Source organism: Pongo pygmaeus, chromosome 8, assembly GCF_028885625.2.
Source record: "Pongo pygmaeus isolate AG05252 chromosome 8, NHGRI_mPonPyg2-v2.0_pri, whole genome shotgun sequence".
Classification (NCBI taxonomy): domain Eukaryota; kingdom Metazoa; phylum Chordata; class Mammalia; order Primates; family Hominidae; genus Pongo; species Pongo pygmaeus.
This window is the reverse complement of record NC_072381.2, coordinates 92242330-92261130: the sequence shown is the minus strand read 5'-3', so window position 1 is coordinate 92261130 and position 18801 is coordinate 92242330. Positions and strand designations below refer to the sequence as shown.

The window sequence follows — 18801 nt, the reverse complement described above, 5'->3', positions numbered from 1 at the left end:
GATTGACCTTGGACATATATAGCATTCTTGACTCCCTGTTTCTTTGTGCATTCAGTGTAGTTGTTAATATCTGCCTTGCAGTGTTGTATATGGATTAAATGTAAAATAATGTCTATAAAATGAAAGCCACTGTCATTAGTAGGTACTCGGTAAATGGATTAAATTGAGCATGTTTTTCTTGTTCTAAATGGAATTTCAAATACATTTTCCTTTAGGAACAATGTCATGAATGGAGTTTGAGTACAGTATTAGAAATATTATTCAGCATTATATTTCATTGACATATAATTTCATTAAATTATGAGTTCAACAGGTTTTTAAGGACTGGCCAGAGAAGCTGGCCTCTGTGCTGGAGACATCTTGTGTCAAGTGAAACGTATTCCAAGTGTTATATAACAGTTCATGGACTTAATTTTTTTTTTCTTCCCATGCCACCTTGTCTAAGAAGCGTTCATTGACTTTTGACTCTAGAAGTGAACTTTTAGAATGTAATTTATTACCTGGTTGAGGATGGCTTGGAATTTCTTGATAGGTGATGATGTGTTTGGGGCAAACAAGACCTTCCTTCTACTTCTGAGAATTAAACCCATTTTCTTCTAGAGAAGTTACTGCTCCTCTCACCAATCCAACCAGGTGGTCCTAGTATAGACCAGCCAGTCTGTATGGGTACATGGCCCCAAATTGGACCAGTGAGTTTTTCTGGCAATTTTTAAAATTACAACCGTGAAAGGAGGAATTGTCTCTCTTGGATGCAGAGCTGGGACTTACGTGGGAAAAGGCACACTTTAGGAATGAAGAATAAAGCCAATGATAAAACACCAGAAACAAAGATGCTATCTTGTCCTGGTGCAATTTCGTGTTGAGCTGATCCTAGTGCCCAGCTGCCCCTGTGGCTTTCCTGTTGCTGGGATATTTAGAGCCAACGTGGCTCACCTTGCTTTTGCCTGTGATGCCTCAAGTGCCATTTTTGTTACCTGCAAGTTAAACGCTGCTGACTAATTCATTTGGTTGTTTATACTTGGAGTAGTTATTTAGAAAGTCAGTGCTTTTGTCATGGGAAATTTTAATAAAGTATTTGGTTGCATAGTAGGACAGACACAGCCTTTTGAGAACAGTGGTAGTGTTTTTTTATCCCCATCTGTCATCAAAGCAGAAATATGCTAATGCTAATCAAAGGATACCAGTGAATGAATGTGTGTGCGAGTGGTAACAGCTCTTTTGACAGAGGCTTGCTCTAATGCAAATGTAAAACTTTTATATACCTATGATGTCATATAATGCAAATGCCATATAATAAATGTATACCTATGACATTTATTCTAGGAGTTATGAATTGTCTTGAAAAACTGTCCTTTGCTACCATTATGGTTAGGAGCACCTGTTGGTAAACAGATGTTTGTGGTTGAGAGTGATGTTTACATTTAAGGAGGAATTGGTGCTTTGGCAAGATTATCAAATATGTATCTATGTGTTCCTTACTTGAAAGGGAAGATCGAATGACTTGTTGCTTCTGTTCTCTGCAGTGGATTCGTGTTTGGGGAACTGGGATTTTACATGAAAACTCTGTTTTGTAAACTCCACTTCCTTTTAGGAAGTATCATATTTGCTGTCTCAGTAGCATTCTGTATTGTTGGAACATGCCACGAAGAGCACAGAAACGCATCTGCTGCTTGGGTTCTGCTTGCCAACTGGTTTGAACAGCTATAATATTTGTTTATTCTTGATGTGTCAGCAGTCAAAGGGAACGTTTTCTTTTCTCCTTTGTGGCTGTTATATAACTTAAGCATCATTATATCCACAACAATGACTATTTATGCAGAATCTGCTAGGCCCTGGGGGATACAGACGCTCGGAAACACAATGTCTACCTCAGATGGATTTTCACTGTCTGCTGAGAGTGAAAGGTCAGGGATCTCAAAAAGAAGGAAGGATGCTAAGATCCTATGTTAGTTGTGAAATGGAAGTATAAAGAATAAGATCTGTAGGTATTTGGAGGAGAGGAGAGATTCCCCAGGGCTTTTGCCAGTGACAAAAGTTCTAGGAGAAGAAAGGGTTTTAGTGGTCTGGAATGGAATATGTACTAAAAAGAATGCAAGAAGGTTGTCAGGCAGGGGGCATGGTGTGAGCCTAGTGCTTTGAATGAAACTCTGTCACCTTAGCTGGTAACCACCCAGCAGCTGAGAGACCTGGACTAAAGAGCACCAACATGGGAGCCACCTGCATGGGTCCCTTTGGGGCAGCCTCTCCACCAGGGATGAGCACGGCTCCCAACTACAATGTGAAAGTTTTAAGAATTTTTAGACCCTCGAGTGTACATGGCACACTCGGAGGCCCCCACTGTCTCCACTACATAGGCCAGGGAGCACAGGCAGAGATAAAGAGATCCATGGGCCACCATCTTATTGGGGTCCAGTGTGTTATCCAAATATGTTTCCTAAGGGGAGCTTTAATTGGTAGGTTTAAAGCAAGCAGGTGCTAGTTCCAGGAGGTCATGTTGTGACTGAGAGGTGGTCAGTTTAAATTTGCAAGCAAATGTCTGAACGGTCTGTTTAGGGAAGTGGTGGGAAAGTGAGGAGCCCAGCCTGCTAGGCAGGACTTGGGTCTCTTAAGTTTCATCTCCTGCCACCAGTGGGAGCCATTCAGGTGGGGAATGGAATTTGAAACTGTCAAGAGTGACTGAGCCCTGATTCTGAGAAAGTTAAACCTATATTTAAAGTGGATGCCAAGGCAACATAAAATGGTAAGCACTCACTATCCCTAGGTGTGGTGGTAGTAATGTGCCCTCTGCTTTAGGGGAACAAGGAGTGGACCAGCAGGTTATTTGGCAGAGGGTTTTTAAGATCGGGGTTGCAGAGGTAGAGGCAAGGCTTTGAGTGCCTATAAATGTCGTAGCACTGGACCCGTAGTTTCACCATCACTTTTTTTTGATAACTATATATTGAGAATCTGTGTACTTTGAATTTTAATTTTAGACAACAAAGGCATCCGAGAACCAGTTATCCTGTTCTCTTGTGGGAATGTTCTAACCACATTGGTCATTGTGTTGTTCTTATTTCGAAGCATAAGGATTATTGGAAACATCTTTCAAGTGCTTTGAGTTATGATTGCAGCCAAACATATTTATGAAGCCTTCCTTCTTCCTGGAGAGAACACCTACTCTGAATGTTAAGCTTGGCTGGATCCTAAACAATACAAACAAACTAGATCATCTCTCTTTCCTGTCTGTGCTGCCTTTCCCTTCCTCCATCATAGATCTCAAAGTGTCTCTCTATGTCCACACACACACAAACACAATTGTATTTTTTAGACTGCAGTGTTAAGTTTATTGAGTTGTTCATATACACTTAAGCTTTATGTAGTCTTCTCATGTAAAAGAGCTGCTGATATATAATAGCCCACATATTATCAGTTCAGCCAGTATAGCTCATTGTAACAATTACATAAACATAAAATATCAGTGCTCTTAAAAATACACATTAATTTACATGAATGTTTGAGGAAAGCTGCCCGTAAAGCAAATTGTGTTCCTTTTGATCTCTACTATAAAATTATTTAATTGACTGAGAGGAAAAGGTTTATGACATGATGGCATGCTCGACTTTGACATTTGTCATGTGATGATGATGATGATGATGTGTTGAGAGGCATAGAGGGAGGGGCCTGCCTGCTGGAACAGCAGCTAGAAGACACTCAACCTCAGTGACTCAGGCAGAGGGGATGAATGCCTGAACCAGGAATGGAAAAAATGGTCCAGATATGAAAGAAGCCTTCATGTTACGCCTATTGGTAGTGAACCGTTAAGAGAGAAAAGAGGGAGCTCAGATGATTCCAGAATTTAACTTAAAGTGTCTAGAAGAGTAAGATTACCTTTATGAGGAATATGAGAGTCAAGAGAGATTTGATAGCTTCATCATCTAGGAGACAGGCCCAACTTAAGTACCTGTTGCTAAGGATAAATGTGAGGCTATAGGCCGATCTTGCTTCTGCTCTTTTGACCATAGTTTGGTTTCCAACTGGAAACACTCTTAGAGATCCTCAGAGAGAGATGAAGCAGTCAGTTCACCCTGTCATTTATTGGCAGAGCTGAGACTAGGAAGGGAGCTCTTGGCTTTTTGTGCAGTGTTCTTTCCACTCTCCCGTGCTGCTTTGGAGAAAGGAACAGCATTTTGTTGATCTCACTTTAGATCTTATCTTTGGCTAATGAGTATTTTCAAGAAACCTTGGCCTGTGGAATGACTCTAAACACGTATGAGAAAGATCTCCAAAAAGATCTTTGCTCAGGAGATCTCCAAAGCAGAGAACGTTTAATTTGTAACTTAACATTTTTTTCTTCCCATCTAGAAATTCTCTTTTGGCAATAGCAATCAACTCATTTCTTAATGGGCCCTCAGGAATTAGCACTTCTGTAGCCCCCTGTAATTTGCCAATTCCCAAATAAAGTTTCTTTTAAGTATTTTTATTACAAAATAATGTTTAGGGCACAGTGACCCAGATAGAATATTTCCAAAAATCACTCTTACTTTTTTAAAAGTAGGTTTACCTGTGACCTAAATGAAATCATTCCAATTTTAAGCCCTATTTGCTACCAATAAACTTTCTATTGTATAGTAAGCATACCAAATTCAAGAATCCTAAACCTAAAGCTTCTTAAGTTTCTCACCACTTAAATAAGGGACTCAGACCAAGGAATACCAGAGAACTATTTCAGCTCTAAAATTCTTTACATATTTAACATAGGAAAGAATTTTTGAAAATTACGAGCCAGTTTGTTTACAATTCTGGAGATTCGGATTCAGGACTCAGAGGGACAAGACAGCATTTTTTGAGTGCCTGCTCTTTGTCCAGCACTGTGGTAAATGCTTTGCATGCATTGTTTACATAATCAGTAGTTCCCCCCTTATCTTCAGATGGTATGTATGTTCCAAAGCCCCCAGTGGATGCCTGAAATCTCGATGGTCCTGAACGCTATATATACTATGGTTTTTCCTATACATACCGATGGTGAAGTTTAACTTATAAATTAGGCACAGTAAGAGATTAACAGTAACTAATAATAAAATATAACAATTTTAACAATCTCAGAATGACATGAAATTTAAAATTTATGCATTGCTTATTTCTAGAATTTTCCATTTAATATTTTCAGACTGCAACTGAAGGGGCGGGGTAAGGGACACAGCAGAAAGCGAAACTGCATATGGGGGGACTGTTGTAATCTGTAAACTGTTAGGTGGGCATTTTAGCCCCCTCATTGATGATAATTAACTTACTCAAGGCCACACAGTGTCAGAGGTCTGATCCAAATCTGCTTTGATACCAGGTCCCACCTCTTTGCACCCAATATCTCTGCCTAACACAGAAACTTTTACTAATCGAAACTAATGTACATCCACTGAAGTATCTTTCGTAAGATTAATCCTTGTTTCCCAAGCGTTTTCAAAGGCAGCCTACCCTTTTCTAGGAGTTGTGTGGAAGTTGTCAAAGGCGTAAAAAGGCTGTGAAAGGCTTCTAAGCTTGGTATAAATCAAGAAAGGAAAGTTCCGCCTTAACCGACACTGAACATGCTTATTGGTTAGGATTGAACGGGCTGACTCATTTCTTTTTTGCCGTGGTAGAGGGCCACACCCTGCATTCCAAAAACCCTCTGCTGCCGGGCCACACCCGCCAACCCCGCTCTTGGAGCCTCTGAGGTCGGGCTGGGCGTCTAGCTCGCAGTTGACCCCGGGAGAGGACCGGCGCATCCGGCCGCCCGCCAGCTCCAGACGCCGGGCTCCGCAGCGCGGCTGTCCTAGCACCAGGGCGCGGCAAGTGGGGGGAACGGGACCGCCGGGACCGATCGAGGCGCGGGCGCCCAGCAAGAGCCGCGCCTTGGGTCTGCGCGCCGCTCAGCGCCCTCGCCTTTCCGCCCGCGCCAGGGCTGGCTGCGCGCACCCTGAGCACGAGGAGCCGCGCGCAAACTTGGTGCCCCAGGAACTTTACAGGAGACACTGCCTCCGGGGACGAGAGACCGTAAGTGTTGCTCCGGAGTTGCTGTGGTTCATTAAAATACACTAACAGACGGTGGGAACCGATTAAAATACCGCAATCAGTGCCAATTCTTCTACTACGGCGAAGTAAAGGGAAATCTTTATTTTTCCTGCATCCCGCTTTAATGATCAAATAGGCACTAGCTATTTACATCTGAGAAGGTTCAGTGCAGTTGCTGAAGCAGTGGGTCAGGATATGGGTAGGCTCAGTCAACAAATGCTCTTTATATTGCGTGATGCTAACTGCCGTGGCGTGAGAACCAAGGGTAGGGGGTGGTTTCTGTTTGGGGTTATCAAGTCTTCCTAATGGCAGTTTTTGAGAAAATGGGATTGTGTCTACAGATTGGTTATTAAGTTTTGGGGAAGTACTCACTTTCTCAAACTCCAGTCCCTGTACGAAAGTCATTTTGGCAACTCCTTTGGTTGGTTGGAAGCTGGCTTGTGAATGAGCTTGGTATTAAGTGCCGCAAGGATGCACGTGCCCCTGTGTTTTGGACTGAGCGTGTTTACTCCATAACTGTGCTTTCTATTTAGTGTGGCCAGGTAATCGCTCTTGTGGAATTTGTCAATAAATACATGGAAAAGAATGCATGATATTTGTTTTTTTTTTCTATTTGTGTTTGCTTTGTGTAGTTGTACCAAAATAGGAAATCTGGAGACCTAAATTCTGTTACCCTGAATGCTACAAATATTTATCATAACGTTTTTATCCAATTGAGTTACCGCTTTTAAATTTGTGTAGAAATAAGTCCAGTGAGCCACTTAAAAAATCCGCTTTTCTACATAAGAAATTAGTGCAGTTGTATGATGCCAAGTAACTTATTTTCTTGCAAGAGTTTGAGGAGGTGGGGGACAGGGAAAGTGGAATCCTGTGACAACTGAGGATATACACAATGCAACAGGGAAGTTATCATGATCAGAAGCACTGATTGTGTACAGGAAAGACAGGTTAAAGACGTCCCAGTAACATAAAGGATGGTGGGAAGACTTGTAAACTGAATTATGAAGTTATGAATATGAATGAGCAAGTCATGAATAGCATCATTACACTCCTGCATTTATGAAGATACAGACTGTGATGCAGTTAAAAGATAGACTGTCATGGAGAGAGGAAGAAAATTCTTTGCAGCTGGCTTTTTTTAGCGAGAGAAAGAAAATTCTTCGCAGCTGGGTTTTTTTTTTTTAGTCTATAAAGGAAACTTCCCTAGAAAGAAACCACTTCTAAATGGAATAATTAAAATAATTTGTTAGAAACTTTAAGTTACCCTATGAGCTCCTAGTAACACTGTTTTCAAGCTCATAGGCTAGTTGTTAAGCCCTTTTGCTCCGAGTTGAACTGATCAAATGGCTCTGTGTGGAAGGTAACAGTGTAGAATCCGCTTTGAGAAATAGCCTGTAATCTTGGGAGAAATGGCCTAAGTCCACGGTTCTCAAGTCACTGAGGCAGTTGAAAAAGCCCCCTCAGGTGGTGAGAATGGGATAATATTTTATTATATCTCTAAGATGCCTCAAATCCAAAGAGATAATTAAATTTGGAATTTTATTAGTTTCACCTAATAGTTGTATAAAAGCTGAATATTTAAGGATCTCCTTTATCAGGCACTGAGATGCTTTGTATACATTACTTCATTTAGTTTTCACAATAGTCCTAAGAGGTGGAGGTATTATTGACCCTGTTTTATAGTTGAAGAACAGGCTCAGTAAGGTTATATTACCTGCTCCAAATTTCACAGCTAGTTAATTTAGTTTATGTTGGAAGTTAGCATTTAAGGTTGGTTATTTTTCCTATGTGGCTCCAATTGCTCCTAAAATGGTGTTGATTTTTCTGTTTGAGATGATCCAGAGGAAGTTCTTGGTTCAAAGCAGATTTTTAAGTGATTTAAAAGCGCCTCATTGTCCCAGCGCCAAATTATCAAAGTTCAAGGAATTATGCATTTACTCTAGAAGGCTATGGCTTTCAAATATTAACTGAGAAAGCCCTATTCTTGGTGAGCTCATTAATGCACATGGCCGCCTTAGTGTTGCTAAACTCCGGTAACTTTCTTCTGCTTTTTTTCTGAAGACTTTTTAATTCAGGGTGTGCATTTTCCTCCTGCGTCTCACAAGTGCAACTCAGGCTTTCTCTCGTTGAATCCCCTGTGTGTGAGTGCATACCTGCAGTATTTTATATGCTAAGTGAAATATTTTTAAATTTATGTTAGCACCTAGATTAGCGTTGAACCTGTTTTAAGAATGGTGAGTTCATGAAAGGCACACTCTGTGAGAGCTAAAACTAGTTATGTGGCGGTGAGAAAGTCTCAGCGTGTCTGATCAGAGCATCCAATTCTGAGAGAGTCCATGTGTCGGAGTATCTGTTGGCATATCATCATAGAAGAGAATAATGCCACCTTCATCGAAGACCATGAAATACCATGAAATATTCCAGGACTAGGCATTGCTCACAGCCCCACATCATCACCTGCACCATTTAGTTGACACAGAACACCTACCCACTTCCTTAAGCCACTCTAAATCCTAACTGCTTTAAGTGACCTGAATTCTTGAGCATGTTGAAAGAACATGCCAGTGTGATGATAAAACCACTTGGGAGTAACCTTGGAAAAGTCATGGAGAGGGGGAAGCATGCCACAGAGTCCTTTTTCAAAAATGAGGAAATGGTAAATTCTGAAAACTTTAAATTCATAACTTATGTTGGTATCTAGCAGAATTATAGATCACATTTTTTAAAAGATTGGTCAGGATCACTTACAAAAATAAAAGTGATGATCAGTATGTAGCATATGTTTGCTAAGAATTATTCATGTCCAATTAACCTCATTTGTTTTTTAATAATGTTACTGGACAATTATATCAGGGCATTGCCATAGATATGCAATGTCTGCTTCATCAGAACGTTTTTTTTTTGTTTGTTTTGTGTCGGAGTCTTACTCTGTCGCCCAGGCTGGAGTGCAGTGGCGCGATCTCGGCTCACTGCAAGCTCCGCCTCCCAGGTTCATGCCATTCTCCTGCCTCAGCCTTCTGAATAGCTGGGACTGCAGGCACCCGCATCAGAGCATTTAATAACGTGCTGCGTGTGTTCTTTACTCAAGATGGAAAAATATGAATTGTATAGCGGTATAGATGAATGAGTTTAGGTCTTTTACCTAAAGAGGGATGATCAGTGGCGTAATGTCAGACTTGAGCAAAGTGTCAGTAGTGTCCCTTGACAAAGGCATATGGTACAGTTGGTGGGAAAAACTTCACACAGTACAAGAGATAGAGTATTTGGAACCAAGGAGATGAGAATTGCATCATTCTTTGAAGCACTGTAGATAGTGGTTATGAATAGAGACTCCAAAGCCAGACCCTGGGCAAGTTATTTGAGTTCTTTATGCCTCTATTTCTTCATTCATAAAATACAAATAATAGTAATAATACCTACCTTAGAGGGCTGTTGAAGATGTTGAAGGATTAAATTATATAATCCATGTAAAGTGCTTAAAACAGAATCGGATAGTAAATTGTATATATTAGCTGCTAGTCTTCTGTTGCTGCTGCTGTTAACTACCGTCACTACTACTACTTCAGGCAATATTATGCACATTTCTGGGTTTGTGTTTAAACACATATCCAGAATGTGGTAAATAGGTTAGTTGTTTTTTCAAACAGAGTCTTGCTCTGTTGCCCAGGCTGGAGTGCAGCATCATGATCTCGACTCACTGCAACCTCAAGCGGTCTTCCCACCTCAGCCTGCTGAGTAGCTGAGACTACAGGTATGCCACCATGCCTGGCTAATTTTTTAATATTTTGCAGAGACAAGGTCTCACTGTGTTGCCTAGGTTGGTCTCGAACTCAAACTTCTGGACTCAAGCAATGCTTCTACCTCAGCCTCTCAAAGTGCTGGGATGACAGGTGTGAACCACTGTGCCTGGCTGTAATTAGGTTTTGGAGAGTGTCTAGTAACTGTTACTTGAACAGTGGTCCAAAAACAATAGGCGTCTTCACTTTAGTGTAAAAGCTGAGAGACTTTCAGTCAGATGAGGTCCACAGAAAAAAAAATTAAAAAATTAAAAACTTTTAAGCTGAGAAATGGCACTTTATATTTACTATTACCAATGTGGTAAAAGAGAGATGGTCACATTTTGAAGTCTGTACATTTTGTCCAGTTTAATAAGTGCTTTCTGTTAAGGAGCTATAGCTTGGTGTATGAGAAATCTTCACTAAACTAGGTTTTAGGAGAGCTCTTTCTTATCTCCAGTCCAAATCAGATCAGTACAGTCTTTAACCAGTTGTTATGATCTTGGGCAATTAGCTTAACCCGATGGTTCTCTGCAGGGTGCAATTTTAACCCCCCAGGGAAAATTTGGTATATTTGGACACGTTTTTGATTGTCACAGCTGGGGTTGGGGAGGTGTGCTGGTGGCACTTAGTGGATACTGCCATGGATACTGCTAAACATCCTACAGCGCGCAGGACAGAGGCCCCACAGCAAAGAGTTATCCTGTCCAAAATGTCAGTAGTGTTATGGTCGAAAAATCCTGGCTTACAAGTTCAGTGTATGTATTTCTGTTTGTGACGTTTGAATGCCAATCTTTGCTTTAACGAAATCACCAAGTAGCTTTAACAGTATGTTTATAAAAGGCCTTTGAGAGTTAATGTTTGCTGAAATCTGTAAGTGTATACAGTGTATACATTTTATCATCAGCAGCACTGTGAAATATTTGCTTTGTTTCCTGGAGGAATATATTATAGTGGTTTGAGAGTCAGATAAACCTTTGCTGGAATCTCAGCCCTGTCAGCTTAACTTGCTGTGTGATTTGGGGCAAGTTTCTTTATCTGTGAAAACCAAATCTCTATTTCATAGGGCTTAGAGCAATAAACAAGATATACATGTAAATTATGTAGCATAGTCCTTAGGCACAGTCACAAGAGATAACTTTTTTTTTTTAAATTTACATTTTCCAGGTTAATAGAATTGACTGGTGCTTTTTAAAATGTAAGATTTGGAAGGAGGATATATAAGGAAATTAGATTTTTTAATAGTTAAAATATTAAAAATAAAAGGGCTCCTGTTTTCCAAAGGTGATAAATCTTAGGAGAAGTAAATGTCTTTACAGATATCACTTTGGCCTTGTAGGGAATGAAGGATATGCACTAAAGTGAGAAGCACTTATTAGAGGGAGGCATAAGTTGCATAGAAAACAAGAGTCATCTATTTCTTATCAGTCTGGAATTAGCCAATAATATAACTTCTGCATTTGTGAATTGTTCCACTATAAAAACATGTAATGTTTGTTCTTAAGCAGTGTAATTCTATTTTTTAATCTTACTCTTGATATTATGTCTCTTAAATATGTTTTTCTATGCTAGGTGTAAGCAGCACACCTAGCAAATGTATGTGCAAATGTGTCAATTTTGTCATATTAGTGATTTCTTATACCCTCTCAGCCTTGCCTGAAAAGATAAAGCTTTCATGTGATCACTCTTTCTGTCACTTCCACTTGTGTATCAAGCAAGCTATAGCAGTGTGTAGCTTATCTGTAAGAGCAATTGGCATTTTATGTATTTGACTTAATGGTGTGAATTTTTATAGGTGATAGGGGTTGGATGGGAAGATTTCAGAGTATTCACAATCCGTCTGTTGTCTACCTTATAAAGGCAGACTGTTTTGCATTTCTGTTAATTTTCCAGGGAGATGGCAATAAGAGGTCCAGCAATGAAAAGTTCCATGGTTTAGGAAAAGGCGCTTTTTCAGGTTGGAGAATTGAAGTTAGCAATTTTTTTTGAAAAGTTGTCTTGATTTTCTTTCTCAGTGTCCCTATTGCATTGAATTGTGTAAACCTCATATAAACATGTGACTTGAATCCTCTGGTGGAGTGAGTGTTAGTACCCTCTGCCCCCAGCAGCTTGCCTCTCTCTGGGTATCTGGAAGGAAATCTGTCCCCTCACATCATTGGGAGAATTCACAGCCAGCTCATCCCTCTCGGGTGGTGGCTGCCCAAGGGGAGCACAGCAGTTCCAGCATAAGGGGCATGTGAAATGTGACTGGCGCACAGATGAAAACATACTTCTCAGAAATTACTAACATAGACTAAGCCCTGCTAGTGCTTAGAGGCCTTCATTAAGCTAACTTTCAAGCTTACTTAACTTTCCTGATCGTACAGAAGTAGAAGGTGGTGTTCCAGACTCTGATGGCCTCAAGCCTCAAGCCGCCCCTGAGTTGCTGGGTAAGCAGTATTGGCAAAGAAACCTGGTGATCCTAACAGAGAATCCTGAACTGGTGATACAAAATTGCATAGTTCTGTGGGGTCAGAAGCTGAGAGTTTGATACTCAAACCAAACTGAAAGTCAAGCTGATAATAAATAAACTCAAAGAAAGACTAGGCAGTTTAAGATTTCAGATGGAACCAGTGACCACAATTTTTGAGACCCCATAAAACAATTTCTCCACTTTAGGTGCATTCTGTCACTTTGATTTCTCAGATATGGATGAGACTAGAAATTACCATGCACTGCAGGAAGTGTTGTGGAAAATGTTTGAAAGCTGATTGTGTATTTACAAGGCTTCTGGGCATCAACTTGTAATTTTGCAGTAATTGGTACCAAAATCCCAAGTTCTAGACCTGTGCTGAGTTAACAGATGTAAAAATAGAATTGCTTTTCCCCCCCTTTTGAAGCAAGAGTCTCACCAAAAGGCTCAAACACGTCCTAGACACAAAGGAACAAACAGATTTAAGTCAAGGTGGAGTGGAACAATATGCCTCATTACCCACACCATGGGTCTATTAGCTTGTATTTTTTAAAGAGTTTAAGCTTGGCATTCAATGAATTCTTAAATACAGAGTGTGGTTATAGGTTTATTCATTTGTTTTTTCAAGAGGTCCCTCCTTCTTCCTTGAAATTCCAAAGCTTTCATTTCACTAGAATTACTGACTTCTACCAGGAGTATGGTGTATTTCATGCACATCGGTGTGAAGAGACCACCAAACAGGCTTTGTGTGAGCAACATGGCTGTTTATTTCACCTGGGTGCAGGCGGGCTGAGTCCAAAAAGAGAGTCAGCAAAGGGAGATGGATTATCATTAGTTCTTATAGGTTTTGGGATAAGCGGTGAAGTTAAGAGCAATGTTTTGCGGGCAGGGGTGGGTGTCACAAAGTACATTCTCAAGGGTGGGGAGAATTACAAAGAACCTTCTTAAGGGTGGGGGAGATTACAAAGTACATTGATCAGTTAGGGTGGGGCAGGAACAAATCACAATGGTGGAATGTCATCGGTTAAGGCTATTTTTACTTCTTTTGTGGATCTTCAGTTACTTCAGGCCATCTGGGTGTATATGTGCAAGTCACAGGGGATGCGATGGCTTGGCTTGGGCTCAGAGGCCTGACATTCCTGCCTTCTTATATTAATAAGAAAAATAAAACAAAATAGTGTTGAAGTGTTGGGGTGGCAAAAATTTTTGGGGGGTGGTATGGAGAGAGAATGGGCGATGTTTCTCAGGGCTGCTTCAAGCGGGATTAGGGGCGGCGTGGGAACCTAAAGTGGGAGAGATTAAGCTGAAGGGAGGTCTTGTGGTAAGGGGTGATATTGTGGGAATATAAGAAGAAACATTTGTCGTGTAGAATGATTGGTGATGGCCTGAATACGGTTTTGGATGAATTGAGAAACTAAATGGAATAAGAGAAGGAGAAAAACAGGTATAAAAGGTCTAAGAATTGGGAGGACCTAGGACATCTGATTAGAGAGTACCTAAGGAGATTCAGCATAGTCCTGCCAGCAAAGATTATTTATTTACTTCAAGAGTTAAGAGTGGCAGTTTGGGCATAGCACAAGGAGATATCAGCTGTGATGGCTTGGGGAAACAGTGTAAACTGGCAGTGTAAACAACAGCAGGGCATGTACGAGTAGTTGAGAATGGAGAATAGGAGTATGACTAGACCGAAAATAGTAGGGATGTCAAGTTTTTTGGGGGCACAGTCTAAGTTGGTCTGGTGTCTGGAATGAGACTGGGGCCTAATAAAAAGGAGCTCAAATGGGCTGTACCTTGTAGCAGTCCGAGGACAGGCCTGAATTCTGAGAAGCGAAAGTGGTAAAAGTATTGTCCAGTCCTTTTTAAGTTGGTGGCTGAGCTTGGTGAGGTGTGTTTTTAAAAGACCTTTAGTCCGTTCTGCTTTTCTTGAAGACGGAGGACCATAAGGGATATAAAGGTTTCACTGAATACTAAGAGCCTGAAAAACTGCTTGGCTGATTTGACTAATAAAGGCTGGTCTGTTATCAGACTGTATAGAGGTGGGAAGGCTAAACTGAGGAATTATGTCTGACAGAAGGGAAGAAATGACTGTGGTGGCCTTCTCAGACCCTGTAGGAAAGGCCTTTACTTATTCAGTAAAAGTATCTATTTAGACTAAGAGGTATTTTAGTTTCCTGACTTGGGACATGTTGAGTAAAGCTAATTTGCCAGTCCTGGGTGGGGGCAAATCCTCGAGCTTGATGTGTAGGGAAGGGAGGGGGCTTGAATAATCCCTGAGTAGTAGAATAGCAGATGGAACACTGAGAAGTTATTTCCTTGAGGATAGATTTCCACAATGGAAAGGAAATGAGAGGTTCTGAGAGGCAGGCTAGTGGCTTGTACTATAGCATAGCCTGCCTTTGCTGGTGTGTGGCGATTAGGCCTGGTGGAGCTGCCATCAATAAATCAAGCGTGATCAGGGTGAGGAACAGGAAAGAAGGAAATATGGGGAAATGGGGTGAATATCAGGTGGATCAGAGAGATACAGTCATGGGGGTCAGGTGTGGTATCAGGAATAATGTGGGAGGCCAGACTGAAGTCCAGGCCAGGAACAACGGTAATTGTGGGACTTAACAAAGAGTGAGTACAGCTGAAGGAGCTGGGGAGCAGAAAGTATATGTGTCAGGTATGAGGAAGAAAATAGATTTTGGAAGTTATGAGAAATGTAGAGAGTGAGTTGAGCATAGTTTGTGATTTTTAGGGCCTCTAAAAGTATTAAAGCAGCGGCAGCCGCTGCAGGCAGACATGAGGGCTAGGCTAAAACAGTAAGGTCAAGTTGTTTGGACAGAAAGGCTACAGGGTGCAGTCCTGGCTCTTGTGTAAGAATTCTGACCGCACTAACCATGCCTAGAAGGAAAGGAGTTATTGTTTTGTAAGGGAATGAGGTTTGGGAGATTAATCGGACGCGATCAGCAGGGAAAGCACGTGTGTTTTTACGAGAATTATGCTGAGATAGGTAACAGATGAGGATGAAATTTGGGCTTGACTGAAGTAATGGGGGCTGTCTGTGAAGCCTTGCGGCAGTACTGCCCAGGTAATTTGCTGAGCCTGATGGGTGTCAGGGTCAGTCCAAGTGAAAGCGAAGAGAGGCTGGGATGACAGGTGCAAAGGAATAGTAGAGAAGGCACGTTTAAGATCCAGAACAGAATAATGGATTGTGGAGGGAGGTATTGAGGATAGGAGAGTATATGGGTTTGGCACCGTGGGGTGGATAGGCAAAACAATTTGGTTGATAAGGCATAGATCCTGAACTAACTTGTAAGGCTTGTCTGGTTTTAGGACAGGTAAAATGGGGGAATGGTAAGGAGAGTTTATAGGTTTTAGAAGCCCATGCTCTAGCAGGCGAGTGATAACAGGCTTTAATCCTTTTAAAGCGTGCTGTGGGATGGGATATTGGCATTGAGCGGGGTAACGGTGATTAGGTTTTAATGGGATGGTAATGGGCATGTGATTGGTTGCCAGGGAAGGAGTAGAGATGTCCCATACTTGTGGGTTAAGGTGTGGGGATATGAGAGGAAGACGTGAAGGATGCTTTGGGTTGGGGAGAAGGGCGGCAATGAGATGTGGCTGTAGTCCAGGAATAGTCAGGGAAGCAGATAATTTGGTTAAAATATCTCGGCCTAATAAGGGAACTGGGCAGGTGGGGATAACTAAAAAGGAGTGCTTAAAAGAGTATTGTCTAAGTTGGCACTAGAGTTGGGGAGTTTTAAGAGGTTTAGATGCCTGGCCATCAATACCCACAACAGTTATGGAGGCAAGGGAAACAGGCCCTTGAAAAGAAGGTAATGTGGAGTGGGTAGCCTCCGTATTGATTAAGAAGGGGACGGACTTACCCTCCACTGTGAGAGTTACCTAAAGCTCGGCGTCCGTGATGGTCTACGGGGCTTCCGAGGCGATCAGGCAGCGTCAGTCTTCAGCCGGTAAGCCAAGAAGGAGTCAGTCAGAGAGCCTTGGGCCAGAGTTCCAGGGGCTCTGGGAGTGGCTGCCAGGTGAGTTGAACAGTCCGATTTCTAGCGGGGTCCCGCACAGATGGGACACGGCTTAGGAGGAATCCTGGGCTGAAGGCATTCATTGGCCCAGTGGCCAGATTTCTGGCATGTGTAGGAAGCTCTTGGGGGAGGAGGTTCTGGAGGAACACCTGGCTGCTACAGTTCAGGCGTTTGGAAGTTCTTGTGTGCTGGAGATGTGGCTGGGGTTTGTCTCACAGTGGAGGCAAGGAATTGCAACTTTTTTCTATTATTGTACACCTTGAAGGTGAGGTTAATTAAGTCCTGTTGTGGGGTTTGAGGGCCAGATTCCAATTTTTGGAGTTTTATTTAATGTCGGGAGCAGATTGGGTAATAAAATGTATATTGAGAATAAGACGGCCTTTTGACCTTTTAGGGTCTAGGGCTGTAAAGCGTCTCAGGGTTGCTGTCAAATAAGCCATGAACTGGGCTGGATTTTTATATTTGATGAAAAAGAGCCTAAACGCTATCTGACTTGGGATAAAGAAAAAGGAGCATTAACCTTGACTATGCCTTTAGCTCCAGCCACCTTTTTAAGAGTAAGTTGCTGGGCAGGTGGGGAAGAGCTGGTCGCGGAACTGAACTGTAAGTCGGACGGGGTGTGAGGAGGGGAGGTGATAAAAGGGTTATAGGGTGGAGGAGCGGAGGCTGAGGAAGAATTGGGACCTAGCTCGGCCTGGCAAAGGGGGGAGAGGTCAGATGGGTCTGTAGAAAAGGAAGATTAGAAAGACTCAGTGACGCTTGGGGTTGGGACTGAGGGGACAGGTGGGAGGGAAAGAAGGAAGATTTGGGACGAGTTGCACTGGGCACAGAGACTAGGAAGGGACTGATGTGTAAAAGAATGCCTGGACGTCAGGCACCTCAGACCATTTGCCCATTTTACGACAAGAATTATTTAGATCTTGTAGAATGGAAAAATTGAAAGTGCCGTTTTTCCGGCTATTTGGAACTACTGTCGAGTTTGTACTGGGGTCAAGCGGCATTGCAGAAGAAAATAAAGCATTTAGGTTTTAGGTCAGATGTGAGTTGAAGAGGTTTTAAGTGTTTGAGAACACAGGCTAAGGGAGAAGAGGGAGGAATGGAAGGTGGAAGCTTGCGCATAGTGAAGGAGGCAAGCCCAGAGAAAAGAGTAGAGACACAGAGAAGGGGTGGGGGATTCTTGCCCTCCAGAAAAGCAGAGAAGGGGTTGGAGCACGGAAATAAGGGATTGGGGCACAGAGATAAGAGGTCAGGGTGCGGAAATAAGGGATTGGGGCACAGAGATAAGAGGTTGGGGTGCGGAAATAAGCGATTGGGGGGTTCTTGCCCCCTAGGAAAGCGGGACTTGCCGCTAAGGGTGAAGGAGAAGGGGTTGAGGGGTACTTGCCCCTGTCCCAGGAAAGTGGGACTTGCCGCTAAGGGTGAAGGAGAACGGGTTGAGGGGTAGTTGCCTCTGCCCCAGGAAAGGCAGAGAAGGGGTAGAGACAAGGAGAGAAGGGGTTAGGGTACTTGCCCTGTCCCCGGAAAAGCAGAGAAGGGGTAGAGACAAGGAGAGAAGGGGTTGGGGTACTTGCCCCTTCCCCAGAAAAGCAGGACTTGCCGCTAAGGGTGAAGGACCAAGGCAGGCGTCCCTGCGTGGTCTGACACCCTTGAAACATGGGTGTATAATCAGAGAGGCGTCCCTGCAATGATTAAACACCAAGGGAAGGCTGCCTTCCCAGTCCGTGACTGGTGCCGGAGTTTTGGGTCCACGGATAAAACGTGTCTCCTTTGTCTCTACCAGAAAATGAAAGGAATTGAAATTAAGAGAAGGGAGAGATTGAAGTGTGGTGCCAAGATTGAAAGGAGAAAGAGGGTGAGGGATAGTGAGGGAGGTTGGAGAAGAGAGTAAAAAGAGGCCGCTTACCGGATTTGAAATTGGTGAGATGTTTCTTGGGCTGGTCGGTCTGAAGACCTGAGGTCGTAGGTGGATCTTTCTCACGGAGCAAAGCAGGAGGACGGGGGATTGATCTCCCAGGGGAGGTGCCCGGATCTGAGTCACGACACCAAATTTCATGCGCGTCCGTGTGAAGAGACCACCAAACAGGCTTTGTGTGAGCAACATGGCTGTTTATTTCACCTGGGTGCAGGCGGGCTGAGTCAGAAAAGAGAGTCAGCAAAGGGAGATGGATTATCATTAGTTCTCATAGGTTTTGGGATAGGCGGTGAAGTTAAGAGCAATGTTTCGGGGGCAGGGGTGGATCTCACAAAGTACATTCTCAAGGGTGGAGAGAATAACAAAGAACCTTCTTAAGGGTGGGGGATATTACAAAGTACATTGATCAGTTAGGGTGGGGCAGGAACAAATCACAATGGTGGAATGTCATCAATTAAGGCTATTTTTACTTCTTTTGTGGATCTTCAGTTACTTCAGGCCATCTGGGTGTATATGTGCGAGTCACAGGGGATGCGATGGCTTGGCTTGGGCTCAGAGGCCTGACAGTGTATATGCCATACATGAGGGCCCTCAGGTAATAGTATATGT

General features: G+C 42.6%; 1 protein-coding gene across 19 annotated transcripts in view; it reads left to right on the top strand.

Moving 5' to 3' along the window:
- The window catches only part of SGMS1 (sphingomyelin synthase 1), a 323691-nt gene that overhangs the window by 205315 nt on the left and 99575 nt on the right, over positions 1-18801 (top strand). Inside the window, exon 1 of one of the 19 annotated variants that reach the window (XM_054437169.2) lies at positions 5615-6009. The exons of the other annotated variants lie outside the window; for them this stretch is intronic. The gene's annotated coding sequence lies outside the window, so the exon portion shown is untranslated. Of the gene's footprint in view, positions 1-5614; positions 6010-18801 lie in introns of those variants that run through there. 19 annotated transcript variants of the gene reach the window in all.